Below are 17,494 nucleotides of genomic sequence, written 5' to 3'. Positions count from 1 at the left end.
AGGTGAAGTATCGTAGTTACCGAAGAGTTAATTCAATTTTCTTTCTTTTGCATTCGTTCTGGAATAGAAGAACGCACTTCCGGAGATTATTATTATAAATCAGAAGGTGACGTTGTTACGGACGATATGTTTCTAAATTTCCGGTCGATTGTTCACAATTTGAAAAAATAATATTGGCGAGTTTAGTTTAGTTCCCTTATTAGTCTCATTCAAGAAGAAACGATATCTGTACTATGTGCACAATAGCAATCGAACACGCACTGAATACACGTAATTTTCTTATTGCAGCTAGAATATAGCAAAGTGCCATTTTCGAAACAAACTCGAATTGCTTACGGCTCGATTACCGCGAGGCGGTTCAATTTACAAGCGAGCCATTTACCATTTTGAAAACTTTGGTTGCACCTTTGGTAGTACAGCGTAATTTGCTGGAGTTTCATAGATACACGCTCCGAACACGTACGATCGTTTACAAGCGAATTAAAAAAGAAAAAAATCGAACGGCGAGGCAGATCCGAAAGCGTTTCAAGCGTTTTAAGCGTCGCTGAATGCGCGACCCCTGCCATTAAGTCAGCCTCCTGTTCATTAATAACGTAACGAGCGGGGCAAAACGCTGCCGCTTAACAAAAAACGCGTTAAGAACCAGTTAATAAATCCATCCAGTCGAACCATACGAACGTTTCTATGAACACCGTGAAAACAGTAACTCCCCCCCTTTTGGTCTCCATTCATTGAAAATTATGATTTTATTCCGTTTGGAAAATTTGCGCGACAGAGCCTCTTATCGTTGAGCTGAATGAACGTTAGAGATTAAATTTTTAGGTTAGATTGCTCGAAATCCAAAAAAGTTGCACTGAATGATAGAGATTAAATTTTTAGGTTAGGTCAGGTCACTTGAAATCCAAAAAAATTGAACTGAATGCTAGAGATTAAATTTTTAGGTTAGGTCCGGTTGCTCGAAATCCAAAAAGTTAAACTGAATGCTAGAGATTAAATTTCTAGATTAGGTTAGGTTGCTCGAAATCCAAAAAAGTTGAACTGAATACCAGAAATTAAATTTTTGGTTAGGTTAGATTGCTCGAAATCCAAAAAAGTTGAACTGAATGCCAGAGATTAAATTTTTAGGTTATTTGAAATCCAAAAAAGTTGAACTGTATGCTAGAGATTAAATTTTCAGGTCAGATCAGTCGAAATCCAAAAAAGTTGAACTAAATGCTAGAGATTAAATTTTTAGGTTAGATTGCTTGAAATCCAAAAAAGTTGAACTGAATACCAGAAATTAAATTTTTAGGTTAGGTTCGGTTGCTCGAAATCCAAAAAAGTTGAACTGAATGCCAGAGATTAAATTTTTAGGTTAGGTTAGGTTGCTCGAAATCCAAAAAGTTGAACTGAATGCCAGAGATTAACTTTTCAGGTTAAGTTTAGGTTTCGAATTTCGAAAGTTCAACGCTTTACATTCTTTTTCTCCTTTTTTGGCGATTCAAAACTCACGAAAGTCGAAAGACAAAAGTATAAAATCAGCGAATAAAGAATCATTTGCAGCGTGAATGAAGAACGCAGCTCTTCCACCCTTCCCAGTGACGTACAGTTTCCATTTATTAATCTTCAGCTTGAAAAATGAAGATTGAAAATTCAAATTTCGATGCTCTACAGTTTGCTACTTCGTCCGAATCGAAAACTGTAATTTCTACCCCTAATTGTAAATCGATATTATAATTCAAAGAGTGTTGAATCGCTTACGAAATCTTACAACAAGTTTCGGATTCGAGTTTCGAATTAATTTAAATTTTATTCAGCCTATTAAATTTTATTCAGAGATTTCGGATACGCAGAGAAATTCATATGATTTCGATTTCTTTCTGAAATCACATTTTCACAACATGGAGAATCGCTGCATGATCTCGTTTTGCTTGGAGCGCTGACGTTTCTGTTAACGACACGCTCTTTAATCCTTTCACCGTTAATCGCCAAGTAAATAGCTACTCGTTGAAATTTGTTTTCGCAGCGGCGAACCTTGGTTAGGTTGTTGTTTTTTCTTTTTTTTTTTTTTTTTTTTATTCCGATATCACGTAACTTAGTCATCGCGACGCCGCCGTTATTTACGCTCGACCTGCGAAACGAATCCACTCGGCGCGTTGATCGTTGAATTCATCTTGACCTAATTGCATTCTCTTATCTCCGAATGAAATTTCCAATCGCGAAATGAAACACAGGTAACCCTCCAACAGCGAGCGATAAGAGGAATTCCGAGAAATCCTTCTGGCGATACTTCTGCAACCGCGATAAGGCGATTTTTATTCGACGCGTTTAGAAAATTATATCACGCGCCGTGATTTATCAATAATATTAAGAAATAATTGTAATATAATAAATTTAGAAAATTGTATTATACACACCGCGCTAATGATTTCATTAAATTTAAATATACATGGTTAAACACAAGTTGATTAGTTTCTGATTTGTGCATACGTAAAAACAGTTGAGGGAAACGCTCGAATTTTATTACATCGAGATTACCAATTTCGTTTAAATTTCTATCAAAGTTGCGGATCACTGACAAAGTATCGTGTGTCCGAAGTGCTCAGTTCGACGATGTTTTATATTCTTGTGATCGTTCGAGTGTCGTGTGATAAATACTCGAGAGGACGCTCGGAAAAATTTCGCTCCAACTCCAATATCTGAGTCGTTCGTTTCACAAATCAATCTCCAACTCGAATTCTCTGTCGAAATTTTCTTCACAAGCGAACGAGAGGTTCCACGCACATTTCCTCGGAAACGGAGCGTGTCGGTGCCGTTTCAATTGTTGAAAGTGAATCGACAGCGGGCGGACGAGTGAAAGCCACCGCCGGCGAATGTGTCCCAGCGGTGAACGTGACACGCTGGCCAAATTCAGGCCTAAGCTGGAAGTGTTTCAGGGCCGCGGTGGTGTGCGCTCGACCAACAGGCACGACACGGACAGACCTAACCAAAACCATCAGCAAACTCTTGTCGGCCGGAGTAAAAGTGGCTCTCTCGCACGTTACGAAAGGAGACGACTTCCTCTGATCCATTCGGCCTCTTTCCTTTTCCCATTCCCTTTCCCTTTCCTTTTCCTCTGGCCCTTTTATGCATTCGGGTCGCGTCCGCCCTTTGCATCGAGATAAATCGGGCCGGTCGATTACGTAATCCGCGCCAAGGAACAAACACGTCATAGAGACGTACGCCCAACATCTTCGATTTGATGGAGATAACGTAAAGATAATAAAAAGCCACCTTGATCTTGAATTCCAAAGTCAAAACTTTCTTTTTCTTTTTTTTTCATTGTACGCTACTCATCATGAAAGTAAAACTTTTCTGAAGAACCATGGATCACTTGAAAAATGGCGAAAAAGTTTATGGTCCTAACAGCAACTTTATGGTCCTGGACGCGTGGATGACTATTTTAATTTTCGTATTATTAGGTTTCACTAACGTTTGATTTATCACAGTTGTAGCATCAATGCGAGTCTAAATAATCGAATGATAAAACTAACTGTTGACATTATATGAAATACAAACGTTACATCCATCCACGCGTCTAGAATCATAAAGTCGCTGTTAGGACGCGCGTATTTTGTTCAGTTACAAGGCGATATAAAATCGTGAATTTTTATATTTAAAATTGTTTTCCTTATTCTTCTAAAATGGTCAATTCATAATTTCGAATATAAACAGAGACTTTTTTATATTTTTAAATTTCTTCGTGTTCCTTTAGTTTCTTTGCTGTAAATTTTCTTATTTTAACTATCGGTAGGTCTAGTATCAACAGGTTTCCCCGTTAAACCAATAAACAAAAAAAGAAAAACAACGATCCACTTTGTAAAATTATTAAAAATCATATAATCTAGCTAGCGTCTAATAATCTAATCTCTTATTATACTATTTTCATAGTAATAACAATCTTGATAATAAATATAATATATATATGATAATAATTTATTAAATTTAATTATCTCATATAAAAAAATTTCATTTTAATATAAATTCAAATAATAGTGGTAATATACAGTAAATTAACATTCATAATTTAAAAATTTAAAATTAAAAATAACATGCAACTTTCCAAAATTTAATTTTATCACTAAATTAACAACAAAATGTAAAACAGAAAGTAATAAAACTTGCTTTATGTTTAATAAATATATAAAAAGTTATTAAAATATTAATATTCGTAATTTAAAAATTTAAAATTGAAAATAACATGCAACTTTCCAAAATTTAATTTTATCACTAAATTAACAACAAATTGTAAAACAGGAAGTAATAAAACTTGCTTTATGTTTAATAAATATATAAAAAATTATTAAAATATTAACATTCATAATTTAAAAATTTAAAATTAAAAATAACATGCAACTTTCCAAAATTTAATTTTATCACTAAATTAACAACAAAATGTAAAACAGGAAGTAATAAAACTTGCCTTATGTTTAATAAATATATAAAAAATTATTAAAATATTAACATTCGTAATTTAAAAATTTAGAATTAAAAATAACATGCAACCTCCTTTCCAAAATTTAATTTTATCACTAAATTAACAACAAAATGTAAAACAGGAAGTAATAAAACTTGCCTTATGCTTAATAAATACATAAAAAATTATTAAAATATTATTAAATGACGCGGAACATGCAAATAATTTTCTTCATAAAAAATCGCAAAATTGTACGTTCTTCTGTTTATTTGACACCAACTAGCTGCCAGTTATTAATATTAACTCCCCAGCCCGTGAAATATCTCGTCCGTCGTGAAAAAGTTGAGAAACGAGTCGCCCGAGTCGAGAAGTGTGTATCGCTCGGATACGAAGGGTTGGGAACGCGCAACAGCAATTTATGTGGTCTTATCGGCGCTGTTCAGGAGGCAGTTATGCTTAGTAACCGTCGTTTCACGGTCGATACGGCCCCGTGGGTACGCATCAACTCGAGGGGGGTTTTCTCCGGGGCGCAGTGGCGTTCAATTGAGAGTCAACGTCGGAGGAGCGCAGCAAGCGTTGTGTGTGTCCTATATACGCGGATCAACGAAAGCAAAAGAAAGCAAAACGCGAGCAAAAGGAGCAGACACGGGGAAACGTGTCTCAATGTGTTTCCTGCGCCGTAAACGTACGTCACCACGCGCGGGTCGTTCCTCGCGGAACTCGTTTCGCGGCGAACACGTTGCGGCGAACAATTTTTGGGAAACGACGGCTACGAACGATCGAGAGACCTCGCCTGCACTCGTGATTACGGAATTTCACTCGACTTCGACGAATTTTTTTCGCGTCTCGAACTCGGTTTTACACAGAGTTAGGTTTGGGTTAGGTTTGGATTAGGTTTGGGTTATTTTACACTGAGAGATTTTTGTTTCTCACATATAAAAATGTAATTAATGGAGTTTTTTCAGTATTATATGTGAAAGAAACAATAAAATATTATGTGTGAAAAATATTTAAAAAAATATATTTTGACGACATTATTTTTATGCAATAAAAATTACTAAATTTGAATTTAATTGTACATAAAAAGTAATAAACAATTATATTCTAATACTGTATTAATTAATTTATATTCTAACAGTGTACAAATTAACTTACGATTAATAATTTTAATTATAGAGCAAGAAAAAGTTGGTAATACAATAGAGAACACAAGCTTCTGTCGATATATTTTATTAAAAGTCACTCGAGCATCTAAAAATACACTGTCACAAATTATATAAAATTTCCAAAATTTGGAAAATTATAAATTGGTCATTTCGGCCATTTTTAGTTCTACTGTTAGAGAACAAAAACAAGAAAAGCAGAAAATAGTAAAACTCAACACCTGAATATTAGTAAAAAAAGAAAAACAAACTGGAAAAAAAGGAACAAAGAAACACGAACACGTATATTATATACACAAAATGAGGCTTTCGTCATTTAAATACAGAAAAATTTTGATGAACTAAACTGGAAGAGGAGCAGTTGACGGAGGAATTAATAATTAAATCGACACGTCGAAAGAAATTTTTAAGGCGGGACAAAAACGAGGTTAGATGAAACTTTAATATTAAAATTCCAGCACGAGACGATGAAAATATCTAGGAATGCAAATGGAGCCTCGAGATACGCACAATTGTTATACGCACAATTGTTATATTTTAATTCGTTTGAAAAAGAAAAACTAAAGTAAAAGAGTTTAGAGGGTTGTAAAAAAAATACAACCTGTCGATAGTTTGAGGAGAAAGAAAATAGAAGGGATAACAAAGAGAAAGAGAGAGAGAGGGATTTAAGAAAGGAGGATATCTCGAGAGGGGCGTGCGCAAATTTCAAGGAGAAAGAACTCGGAGACCTCGAAGAATAGAAATGTAGGAAATTTAATAAGGCAGAAATAGAAATATGAGAATATTTCGCGCGAGGGGAATGCAATTTAGAGGAAAGAACATTATATCGTTTACGATCCTCACATTTCTCTCTCTCTCTCTCTCTCTCTCTCTCTCTCTCTCTCTCTCTCTCTCTCTATTTCTGTGTTCCCACGTACACGTGGCGATGTAAGTCGGGGATTATTGCGCGCAAGCGAAGAAAAGAAATGTATTACAAAAGGAGCGACTGGATTAAATCGCAACGATTTTGTTTCTCTCCCTTAATTTCGTTTCCAATTAAAGTTGAGAATATCACTTCGTTTTTTCTTTTTTTCCAGTTCGAATATTTTAAAAAACTCGAGTGAAATTTAAAAGTCTCCCCGCGCGCGCGCAGTGTCTTTTTTTAATTTTTCATTGAACATTGATTCGATATCAGTCCGATTGTTTCGCCTGACGTTAAAATTAAAAAGAAAATTAAAAAGAGAAACGAGAAAACGAACTTTTTCCGAGGAACGAGTGGACGTACTCGTAAGTGAAAAGTCTAATCAAGGGATACGATAAAAAGCTCTAGAGGTTCGCGAAATGAATATATACCCGCGCTTTTCGCTGAAAAAGAACGAAATTCGAGAGGTGGATTAGAATCATGTAACTGTCCACAAGATGGAAAACAGTCGTGCGAAACAATAAAAAAATGTATCGCTGAATAAATAATTTTAATAAAATTATTCGTTTTTAATCAAATTATCGCTGCTTATAAAAAAAAGTGCCTGTTACTTGTAAAAAGTATTTCTCTTTTATAAAAGTCACCTAAAAAAAGTATTTTTCTTTTACAAAAGTATACATTACAAAAGAATGTTACCAAAAAATGCGACAGCGCCTATGAAACAGCTCGCTCTACTTCATTGTCGATTGGAGCACGAGAGCGGGAAGAGTAGCCCCGTTCGATTTTAGCATTTTGCCCATTGAATACGTGAGTCACCCGTTCTGTTAGAAGTATAGTTAGACTGGGCAAACCGGTCGCACGTTCTTTAATTTCAAACGTACGAGTATCGCGCGCGTCTCGCGGCTGCGACTGCCTGCCTTAGCGACGTTTCCACCACATTTTTTAACGGTTTCCGGTTCGCCGTGAAAAATCCTGCCCTTCCACATACGCACGCACGCACACACACACACACACACACACACACTTACAGGAGTCGTGTATACCCAGCGCGTAAATCACGAAGTCTTAAATGTAGACCCCGATAATTACAGTTATTCCCCGGCGTTCCGTTTTCGTCCCTGACACGCAGCCCCGTGGAATTTCATTTCGAAATTAATATTCTCCCACCCTCTGCTTCGCTCCCGGCGTATTTACAAAAAGCAAATATTAAGGAAAAATTTTAATTACGCCTAATGGGGAACACGGGGATCTTATAAAGCGTTTAACAACTCAATCTCAGTTATTGAACAACATTCCACCTCGTTCGTTTCTAACATGTTCGTGAGAACTTCTTTTTTTTTTATTAATCATTCTCGACGACAAGTCGAATTTGTCGCTTGTCGAAGCTGCATTGCCCTTTAATCGCGTGCTTTATTTTCTTAATTGGTTCGTACGTTCCTTTTTCCTCTTTCTTTATTTTTTTTTTTTTTTTTAGAGACAAAGTAAGAAAAATATCTTTTACACAGGGTTCCATAGTGATTAGAATCACGCCTTGATAAAATGGTTTCACTTCCGAGGAAATTACTGTTGCGCTGAGATTCCAGACGTCACGAAATTTTCGAATTTCCAGAAAATCTCATTACATGAAAATTGTATTAGTTATTTTTTTTTTTTTTAATAATAATTATTTGTCCGATAACTTTTGTGTACAGAATAAGATGTACAAATTTAAATAATTATTTGTTTGCGAACTTTTTTTCTTCTTTCCTTTTTTTTAAATTAATCATTCTCGACGAAGTCGAATTTGTCGCTTGTCGAAGCTGCATTGCCCTTTAATAGCGTGCTTTATTTTCTTAATTGGTTCGTAAGTTCCTTTTTCCCTTTTTTTATTTTTTTTCCTTTTTTCCTCTTTTTTTAGAGAGAAAGAGAAAGTAAGAAAAATATCTTTTACACAGGGTTCCATAGTGATTAGAATCACACCTTGATAAAATGGTTTCACTTCCGAGGAAATTACTGTTGCGCTGAGATTCCATACGTTACGAAATTTTCGAAATACACTATCTGTGATTTTCCAGAATTTCCAGAAAATCTCATTGCATGAAAATTGTATTATTATTTGTATTGTTATTTCTTTTAGTAATAACTATTTGTTCGATGATTTTTGTGTACAGAATGAGACAAGAGATTTAAACAAATGAGAGAAATTTAAACAATTATTCATTGAATAGGTTTTTGTTATTTAATAATAATTATTTTTATCATCAATAATTTTGTTGATTTTGAGTCCTAATATATTAACTATTATATTAGAACGAGATGGTTCAGAATTAACTTCTTATTGTCTAATCATTTATTAACTATAATTATATATATAACAAATTAAATTTATTTAATAACAATTACTTTAAATCATTTAGAAGACAGAAACTTATCAATGATTATTTTATTTTTTAAAAATATTTGGAAGATGAAATTTAATTATTTATGAAATAAATAACTTATTATTATTAATAATTTAAGCGTAGAGTGGGGATAGTCCCAATTCCGAGAATACTAAGATAGTGACAGAAGTTTAACTGAGGAAAAGTGCAGACACATAACTGGAGATTATTATTATTGTATAGGGTGGCCACTGAAAAACTAAAGGGTTTGAAAAAGTCATAACTTGTTCATTTTCAATCTTTTTTATTTTCTTCTCTTGTAGGTTATGGAAAACAAATACTGGAAAAAGACCATTAATTATATTTCCAAATAAAATAATAAAATAATAAAAAAAAAACATGTGTTTGCCAGTTATTTTTCTTTTGTATCATTCAGTCTTTCAGTGATCACCCCCCTTTCAGTGTCGCATAACTCCATTGCCGAAAAGACGATAGCAATCGATCAAGAGACAACAGCACCATCGATCAACTGTGCATCGAAACCAGCAACTTTTCTACGTTCTTTCTCTATCTTCGTGCGATCTTCTGCAGTAGCCAAAATTTCAGCAACCAAAAGACAAGATGAGAGAAACACACGGGGTCCCTAAGTTCAAGCGCCTCTCTCGGTGCATACACGGCTATGTATTCACCTGGGCAGAAACGTGGCTCTGCGTCGCGTCATCGTTTCGTAGCTCGACGAAACTCGCCTCGTACTCTACTCGTCAATGTCCCGAAAACCCGAAACTCTCCCGAAACTCTCCGCCGCTAGTGCCGCGAGTTTCAAGGTTCCAGAGAGCTACGACGAACTGGCTCTGGCTCCTCGAAACTTTCGTCGCGAAACTTGCGGACCTCTGCCGGTCCTCCGCTTGGAATTGCGCGATCAACAACACGTGCTCGAATGACGTGCCACGCACATCGAGAATTTTTTGCCCCAAAGTTGCAACATTTCCTCAGTCTTAAGTTATTTAAATGTAACCAAGGGCGAAACAAACGATAAGTTTATTACTTCTTTGGGTCACTTGATTTATTAATTATTAATAATAATTTATTAATTAATTTATCACTTAATTAAGTTTATTACTTCTTAATAATTTCTATCCAGTGACATCATAGCGATACGAGTTGAAAAGAAACAGAAAGCGACGAATTGTCGTGTACGGTTCGGTCGCTCGTTATGGTCCGCAATCGGTTGCCAGCGCAAGCGGTTAACTTGAACGATATTACATTAAAATCGAACAAAGATGCAAAGTTAAATTAGGATTAAAGTCAAAGAAAGATGGTCTTGTTCGTTTCGTTGTGAAAATTATATAAATTGTTTTAAAAATTATTACACTTTGAAGAATTATAAAAAATAAATTATACAACAATAATAAATAAATAGAAGAACATTGAATTTTATCGTCGTACATTAATTTGCTTAATTTATCTTAATTTCTTGCACACGTGGAGAATTTTTTGTCCCAAAGTTGCAACATTTTCTCAGTTTTAAGCATATTAAGTATATTTAAATAAGTAACCCAGGCAAAACAAACGGTAAGTTTATTACTTCTTTGGGTTACTCAATTTATTAATTAATAATAATAATTTATTAATTAATTTATCACTTAATTATAAGTTTATTACTCCTTAATAATTTCTATCCAGTGATATCATACCCATATGTGTTCAAAAGAAAAAGAAAGCGACGAATTGTTGTACACGGTTCGGTCGCTCGTTATGGTCCGCAATCGGTTGTCAGCGCAACTGGTTAACTTGAACGATTTTACATTAAAATCAAACAAAGATGCAAAGTCAAATTAGGATTGAAATCAAAGAAAGATGTTCCTGTTTGTTTCGTTGCAATTGTTTTAAAAATTGTCGAACTTTGAAGAATTATAAAAAATGAATTATACAACAATAATAAAAAACACATAGAAGGAACATTGAATTTTATCGTCGTACATTTAATCTGCTTAATCTACCTCAATCTCTTGCGCACGTGGAGAATTTTTTTGTCCGAGAATTGCAATATTTTCTCGGTTTTAAGTATATCTAGGTATAACCCAAGGCAAAAGCAAATAATAAATTTATCGCCTCTCGATAATTTAATATCCAGCGAGATATCGTGCCGACGAGCTCAACTTCGAAAGAACGTCGAATTATTGTTATATACTCGGTTCGGTCGCTCGTTATGGTCCGCAATCGGCTCGCCAGAAATAAAAACAAGCGGACGCGCACGACGAATAACGAATCGAGTCGAAAACGGTGGGCTGTGGTTGGATAACGTGGTTAATTGTGAATTGTTGCACGATGCAGATACAAATGAAGAGCGAAACGTACCCCGTACACGAGAGAAAACAGCGTTACCGCGTCGACCAACAGGAGAGGAGAGGTCGCGAACGTGTTTTCTGTTGCCACGATGACGTAACTTTGCGTCTTTGCGTCACAACGGGGGGTAAACGAGGGTGCAGGTGGTAGCAGGAGTGGGTGGTTTAGGCGTGCAACGAAGACCAGCCAGCGGGCGCACTTGTAGGGCAGGGATGCGTTACGTAATGAACATCAAGATATCGATCGCGCGCTTTTCGCCGAAGAATACCGCGCAATCGGTCACTCTTTCTCTTTTTTTTTTTTTTTTCTCCTTCGTCCCCGAAGATTTTGAGATTTTGAGATTTTGAAATCCCAAAATGGCGAAATCCACGACAAATATCGATATCACTACGTGACATTTTTTAGCCTTTTTAGCCTGTGGAACTTTGCACGAGTTTGCAAAAATATTTGAATACCGAACCATTAAACGATCAAACGTCTGAAATAATGTCGAAACAAACTCTCAGAGATAACTGCCTGTAATAAAGAAAAAAACCGCCACGTTTCTTCAGTTTTCTTTTTTTTTTTTTTTTTCAAACTTCACGGTTGTTTCGGTGGCAACTACAAATAAAAATCAAAGTCCAACGGAGGCAGGTCCAATAATCCTATCGCTTTGAAAAATTCCAACGGCACGACAAAAACGACGCTTCACGCCGCTTTTTTTCTTTGATGATCCCGAGTGGCTCGGGCATCCAATTAAAGTAAATAAAAAAAAAGTCCACGTTTAACGTAACGTTTAAGGTAACCTCGAGGAAGATCGAAAATCGCGACAGAAAACATCAATATGGAAAATGAAAGGTTTCGAAGTGTCGGGCATCATTTTGAGCGAGCTATAAAATTATTCATATATTATTCCGAATGATCAAGTGCACCCTTGAACCGAGTTAATTGCCACGGGAGCCGACATAATTCGCGCGCACAATTGGCGAGCGTGGATGTTTCTTTTCGCGAGTAAAAAAGACTCGACAAAGGGCACATTTTGGTTTAGATAATAAAACCGCAAAGGGCGAAATCGATCACGTTTATTTGTGAACTAGCATTGTCTCGCCATTGAAAAACTGTTGTGCACATCTTATGGTCGTGGCCATCAATTCAAAAACGTGAACTCGAACAGTTGTGTCCTGCTCCAGAAAATTTAAATATTATCCTTCTCTTTCTCTTTCACTTTCTTCGTCTTCTTTTTGTGTGAATTTCATGTTCTTTTTACTTTCGAAAAAGCACGATTTACGTAACAGAGTGAAGGAAGTTTGATACGCGAGGATTAAGAACGAGGGGGGAATGTTAAGCGCGTATATCCGTTTGAACTCTGCAGCAGATATCTCAGAGTTACTCAGAGATAGTCGAGACTACCGTGTCTATTATTCCCATCCATATATTACGCGACCGTGTACGGTGTAATTTACGTTTTAATCGAAAGGACGAGGTAATTACTTTAAATTAGAGTTTAATATTTATTTTTCTACGCATAAAAGTACCAACGAGTCCACACTTTCCGATAGTGGGCTCGAAATAACAATATTTCCAGCAATATTGTATTTCCTGTCATGTCTGAACATATATATATATATATATATATTATTTTATATATATTTTGTATATTATATATATAGTATTTTTATTTTTTTTCATATTTTAATAATAAAAATACTATTTTAATATTAATAAGTAATCATTTTATATATATATACATATATATGTACATAATGATTATTTATTAATATTAAAATAGTATTTTTATTATTAAAATATGAAAAAAAATACTACTTTAATAAGCATTAATTATTATATAATTTTTACAACAAGAACATCTTTCTTCGACTTGTCGTTTGCTTTTCTCATGTTCTTATTTAATAAAAAAAAAAATAAAAAAAATGCTCCTTTTTTTTATCGCTTCATATTCATTTTGAAGTAACCCCTTAATTTTTGTAAGCAGTGTGCGTTATTATCATTATTAAACGAACCATCCTGTATATATAAGCCTTTCGCAGTTAAAAAGTTTAACCGATTGCGGACCATAACGAGCGGCCGAACCGTACACAACAATTTGTCGCTTTCTTTTTCTTCTGAACTCACATCGGTACGACATCACTGGATCGAAATTATTAAGAAGCAATAAACTTATCGTTTGTTTTGCCTGGGTTGCATTTAAATATATTTAAAAATTGAGAAAATTCCAGCGCAAGAGGTTAAGGAGGAACTCGGGGCTGATCTTTTCTTTATTGTTTCTTTTTTTCGTTGGTCCAAAGTGGGTCCACGAGAGAAAATATTCCTGCATTCTTATATATATATATATATACACATACGCGCGCAGAGTCCGCGTAATGTCTTCTTCGTAACGGGATTTAAAGAGCAGTGCATGCGACGATCGAAACCTTGAATCGACGTGCACCGAAAGGAAGCGTATCCTTGAATTCCTGTCCGCCAAAAATCACCTTCCTTTCTACCGCCAACGAAAACAATGACGTTCGCTTTCGTATATATATATATATATGTATTTATTTTCATGCTCGTTCATGAATTTCGAACTCTGTCTCTATAAAATTTATGGAAGGAGAACGTTGCGTTGTGAAAACCAGACGAGGAAGCCGTCAATATAAATAACACTTAATACATAGCATGATCTTAGTCTACGCTTCCGGATACAATTTGCTTCGAGAACACGCCGCCAGATTGACCGCAAAACTACCAATTGGAGTGCGACGAGAATCTCTCTCTGAAACCGAACGCGGTCCTGTTCGTATACAGGGTTGCACAATTGATCATCAATCACGACCAGGACATGAGTCTCATATGTATAAAAATGTGTAAAAAACGAATAAAATTTGTTAAAATCTTCGTTTTCGAAAGGAAACGTTTCTTCATGCTTGAAGATGTACCGAGTACACTTGAGACGTGATAAAAAAGGAACAATTAGCAGAAAAGAATAATTGACAAAAGATTTCCACGCGCGAAAATAAATAAATGAAAAACGAAATAAATGGAAACGAGGGTGAAAAAATGGAATAAAATTTTCGAGAACTTTTGGGAAGATCTATACTTGTACTTACAATTAGACTCTATTTGTATTTTTCTCAAAAAGACCATACCGATGTGTCAATCATCGATATTGATGAAATTTGTTTCATAATTAGTTTCCGAAAAAACTACTTGACACGTGTTTGTTAACCACTTGCGCTGGCAACTGATTGCGGACCATAACGAGTGACCAAACCGTATGTAATTCGTCACTTTCCGTTTGAACCCGTAGGTATAATATCACTGAATAGAAATTATCGAGAAGTATAATAAATTTCTTATTTGTTTTGCCTAGGTTACTTAAATATACTTCAATATATACTTAAAACTGAAGAAACATTGCAACAATTTTGGGACAAAAAATTCTCGACGTGCGTGGCACGTCATTTCAGCGCAAGAGGTAACGTGATAAAAAACTAACCTCAAAGTTGACGGTCCGTATTTGACAGATTTTGTCAAATATCTCGGAAACGACCGAAGATACAGTTTTTGTGTAAATTGACAAAATTAGTGTTTTCTAACGAAGAATTTAATGGCGCGTGCCATTTTGCAGAAAAAAAATCATTCGTTTAAACGATACATTAAAAAGAGCGTATTTTTTATAATTTCACGGGGCCGTCATTTTTTCATTAATGTAGACTCGTGTAGACTTTCGAAGAAAGAAAAAAAAAATTGGCTCACGTAAAGTGCCGTCTTTCACGAAGAAGAAATTGGGCAAATGGTCGTTGCGTTTCGTCTCGAGTCTCTCTTTTTTTTTTGGTGAGCTCTTTTATTACTCTCTCGGGCAATATTCGACTTTTTCGTTACCTCCGTGTGTGTCTACACGGGAGGATATCGGTGCCGAAGGCAAGAATCACGCGTATCGAGTTGAAAGTTTCGCGATCGGACCGGATGGGCCATTGACAGTCGCCACGGTCGCCCGTGGAGAAGCGAGCACCGGTTGGTTCAGCCAGGGCAAACAACGCCGTCTTTAGGAACGATCAACTCTCGCGGTGGATGCTTCCACCTACGCAAATATTGATACAGACGAGTGCGTGCTCGTGTCCCGACGCCTCGTTAAGTCGTCTAACAATTACCGTGGCAGCCGAGCTAAGTGCTCCCCATGCGAATATATATCCTGGCCAGCCCTTCGTTTGTTCATCCCCTCACCCACTCGTCCTTCCGATCGAGCTCACTCGTTTGAGATCTTTATTCCAACTAATTATTTTCATTCTCCCTGGTTCTTCTTCCTGATCTTTTTATCAGCCGCTCAGTTAACCGAAATTAATCTCGCCAGTATTTCGCGCGTAACGTCAAACACGTGTGAATACGTTTGCAACATACGTTCGCGCGTCTGGCGCGAATGAAAATCGCGAAAACAAGCGTGACCGATTGCGCAATGATTCTCGTGCCCGCGATCCACTTTCGTCTCTTGCGTTTCGATCTCTTGCGGAAGGAAAATGGAAAACGGAAAACGGAGAGAAGACGCGGTCTCGTAATAATTACAAAACACATTCTCTCTTTGCACTCTCGTCTGATGATGATTTTACTACTAAATTCATCATCGTCACTGTCAATAATATTTATACGTTGTTGGGTAAATATTGTACTATTGGATGATCTTCGTCCAAGTCAGAATCCAGTAAAGAATCTTCGGATCTATTACCGGAAGCTGATGCTTCTTATTCTTATTGCTCTTTTATTTCTATATGATTTTGTACTCATATTTTGAACCCAGAGTCGGCTAAGAGGCGAACTGGCGACCCTTGCCCCTACTTCCCCGATCGTTAGCGCTACCCCCCCTCCACTGTATCGATCTCTCCACTACATTGAAATTTCCCCGCCGTGCACGAGTCACAGCAAGTGGAGAGATCGATGCAGTGGAGGGGATAGCGCTAGCGATCAGGAAAGTAGGGGCAAGGGCCGCCAGTTCGCCACTTGGCCGACTCTGTTTTAGGCCTCTGATATATAAAATTAAAAAGCAAAGAAAACACGTCTGCGTCATCGCAAATACACTGAACCCTACCATTATAGCTCACTGTGGCTTGAAAGCTACATCATATGAAAATTGTAACAAAATAATTGTTGAAATGCAAACAAATAAGATATCATTGATACACAAACTAAGAGCTTTTTCTTGTTTAACAAACACCGACAGAAGAAAAAAATAATGACAAACGCGCAAGATGGTTCCTTCAGCTTCTATCTGTACTTTGATATTTCAGGTTAGAGCTGATAACCGATAACCAAGAATGTTACTGGTCACTAAGAAGACGTTATGTAACAAAATGTACAACCTTGTGGGTTGAAAAATTAAATCATTCGATAAAATGATAAATCGATGTATTAGTATGTGACTTGAGAGTTACACGGGCCCATGGAGCGTTGAAAGATCCATTTAGAAGGTGAAAGCACTCGGTTCGCGAGTGACATCCGCGGCAACGATCGCAACACGGTTACGAAATAATTACGAATGCACACGCTACAACGCGCGACCACGTCAAGTTCCTCTGATCTTCTCTAATTACCGCGGTCTGGTGACTCGCGAATCGATAATTCAACGACCGAGCCTCGTTCGAGCCTCGTCTTCTTCTTCTTCTTCTTCTTTTTCTTCTTCTTCTTGTCTTTTCTCGACCGAGCTCGTTCACCTGAATTTCGTTATCGTCCAAGTCGAGTCGAGCTGAGCCGATCGCTTTTCACTTTCAACGCTCCCGACCGAATCAGAGACGAAGTTGCTCTCGCGCCTTGCAACGATCCAACAACGGTAAAATTAATTGGACAAGTTCGATGTTGGTACAGGCTTTACACTCGAAATTAACCGATCATAGTTATCTTTTCAAAAAAAATAAAATTCACAGGCCAGTTTCTTACTGAAGACTAAAATCACCCTTTCACGGATCAAATTTATCCTGTCGGGGTGAAGACTCACTTAAAAGCGGAACGATACACTTTTGCAGATCGAATTCGTCTCTTTGCGAGTCAAATTATACTTTTTGCAAAGAATCGAGCATCGAGACGTTGTTATTCCACCAAATAAAAATAACGTAAGATTAGCGACGGGATACTTATTTAATACTAAATATTTATTGAAAAACGATTCGATAACTTAAAAGCGGAACGATATACTTTTGCAGATCAAATTCGTCTCTTTGCGAGTCGAATTATACTTTTTGCAAAGAATCGAACATTGAGATATTGTTGTTCCACCAAATAAAAATAACGTAAGATTAGCACGAGATATTCATTTAATACTAAA

The sequence above is a fragment of the Frieseomelitta varia genome, unplaced genomic scaffold (genome assembly GCF_011392965.1).
Source record: "Frieseomelitta varia isolate USP_RPSP 00005682 unplaced genomic scaffold, Fvar_1.2 scaffold_281, whole genome shotgun sequence".
In the NCBI taxonomy this organism is placed as follows: domain Eukaryota; kingdom Metazoa; phylum Arthropoda; class Insecta; order Hymenoptera; family Apidae; genus Frieseomelitta; species Frieseomelitta varia.
The sequence above is the reverse complement of the archived record's forward strand: the minus strand, read 5'-3'. Positions refer to the sequence as shown.